The sequence below is a fragment of the Pseudophryne corroboree genome, chromosome 4 (genome assembly GCF_028390025.1).
Source record: "Pseudophryne corroboree isolate aPseCor3 chromosome 4, aPseCor3.hap2, whole genome shotgun sequence".
NCBI classification, from domain to species: domain Eukaryota; kingdom Metazoa; phylum Chordata; class Amphibia; order Anura; family Myobatrachidae; genus Pseudophryne; species Pseudophryne corroboree.
The window spans coordinates 292446647-292449378 of record NC_086447.1 but is presented as its reverse complement, the minus strand read 5'-3'; positions in this window follow the sequence as shown (position 1 = coordinate 292449378).

Here is a 2732-nt window from a genome sequence, read left to right as displayed (position 1 = left end):
CCCATCTAGGAGTGGCACTGCAGTGTCACGCAGGATGGCCCTTCCAAAAAACACTCCCCAAACAGCACATGACGCAAAGAAAAAAAGAGGCGCAATGAGGTAGCTGTGTGAGTAAGATAAGCGACCCTAGTGGCCGACACAAACACCGGGCCCATCTAGGAGTGGCACTGCAGTGTCACGCAGGATGGCCCTTCCAAAAAACACTACCCAAACAGCACATGACGCAAAGAAAAAAAGAGGCGCAATGAGGTAGCTGTGTGAGTAAGATAAGCGACCCTAGTGGCCGACACAAACACCGGGCCCATCTAGGAGTGGCACTGCAGTGTCACGCAGGATGGCCCTTCCAAAAAACACTCCCCAAACAGCACATGACGCAAAGAAAAAAAGAGGCGCAATGAGGTAGCTGTGTGAGTAAGATAAGCGACCCTAGTGGCCGACACAAACACCGGGCCCATCTAGGAGTGGCACTGCAGTGTCACGCAGGATGGCCCTTCCAAAAAACACTCCCCAAACAGCACATGACGCAAAGAAAAAAAGAGGCGCAATGAGGTAGCTGTGTGAGTAAGATAAGCGACCCTAGTGGCCGACACAAACACCTGGCCCATCTAGGAGTGGCACTGCAGTGTCACGCAGGATGGCCCTTCCAAAAAACACTCCCCAAACAGCACATGACGCAAAGAAAAATTAAAGAAAAAAGAGGTGCAAGATGGAATTGTCCTTGGGCCCTCCCACCCACCCTTATGTTGTATAAACAGGACATGCACACTTTAACCAACCCATCATTTCAGTGACAGGGTCTGCCACACGACTGTGACTGAAATGACGGGTTGGTTTGGACCCCCACCAAAAAAGAAGCAATTAATCTCTCCTTGCACAAACTGGCTCTACAGAGGCAAGATGTCCACCTCATCATCATCCTCCGATATATCACCGTGTACATCCACCTCCTCACAGATTATCAATTCGTCCCCACTGGAATCCACCATCTCAGCTCCCTGTGTACTTTGTGGAGGCAATTGCTGCTGGTCAATGTCTCCACGGAGGAATTGATTATAATTCATTTTAATGAACATCGGGGGTCATTCCGAGTTGTTCGCTCGGTAAAAATCTTCGTATCGCAGCGATTTTCCGCTTAATGCGCATGCGCAATGTCCGCACTGTGACTGCGCCAAGTAAATTTGCTATGCACTTAGGAATTTTACTCACGGCATTTTCATCGTTCTGGCGATCGTAATGTGATTGACAGGAAATGGGTGTTACTGGGCGGAAACAGGCCGTTTTATGGGTGTGTGGGAAAAAACGCTACCGTTTCCAGAAAAAACGCAGGAGTGGCTGGAGAAACGGGGGAGTGTCTGGGCGAACGCTGGGTGTGTTTGTGACGTCAAACCAGGAACGACAAGCAGTGAAATGATCGCAGATGCCGAGTAAGTCTGAAGCAACTCAGAAACTGCTACGAGGTGTGTAATCGCAATATTGCGAATACATCGTTCGCAATTTTAAGATGCTAAGATTCACTCCCAGTAGGCGGCGGCTTAGCATGAGCAAATCTGCTAAAATTCACTTGCGAGCGAACAACTCGGAATGACCCCCATCATCTTCTCCACATTTTCTGGAAGTAACCTCGTACGCCGATTGCTGACAAGGTGAGCGGCGGCACTAAACACTCTTTCGGAGTACACACTTGTGGGAGGGCAACTTAGGTAGAATAAAGCCAGTTTGTGCAAGGGCCTCCAAATTGCCTCTTTTTCCTGCCAGTATAAGTACGGACTGTGTGACGTGCCTACTTGGATGCGGTCACTCATATAATCCTCCACCATTCTTTCAATGGGGAGAGAATCATATGCAGTGACAGTAGACGACATGTCTGTAATCGTTGACAGGTCCTTCAGTCCGGACCAGATGTCAGCATCAGCAGTTGCTCCAGACTGCCCTGCATCACCGCCAGCGGGTGGGCTCGGAATTCTGAGCCTTTTCCTCGCACCCCCAGTTGCGGGAGAATGTGAAGGAGGAGATGTTGACAGGTCGCGTTCCGCTTGACTTGACAATTTTCTCACCAGCAGGTCTTTGAACCCCAGCAGACTTGTGTCTGCCGGAAAGAGAGATCCAAGGTAGGTTTTAAATCTAGGATCGAGCACGGTGGCCAAAATGTAGTGCTCTGATTTCAACAGATTGACCACCCGTGAATCCTTGTTAAGCGAATTAAGGGCTCCATCCACAAGTCCCACATGCCTAGCGGAATCGCTCCGTGTTAGCTCCTCCTTCAATGTCTCCAGCTTCTTCTGCAAAAGCCTGATGAGGGGAATGACCTGACTCAGGCTGGCAGTGTCTGAACTGACTTCACGTGTGGCAAGTTCAAAGGGCAGCAGAACCTTGCACAACGTTGAAATCATTCTCCACTGCGCTTGAGACAGGTGCATTCCACCTCCTATATCGTGCTGAATTGTATAGGCTTGAATGGCCTTTTGCTGCTCCTCCAACCTCTGAAGCATATAGAGGGTTGAATTCCACCTCGTTACCACTTCTTGCTTCAGATGATGGCAGGGCAGGTTCAGGCATTTTTGGTGTTGCTCCAGTCTTCTGTACGTGGTGCCTGTACGCCGAAAGTGTCCCGCAATTCTTCTGGCCACCGACAGCATCTCTTGCACGCCCCTGTCGTTTTTTTAAAAATTCTGCACCACCAAATTCAAGGTATGTGCAAAACATGGGACGTGCTGGAATTTGCCCAGATTTAA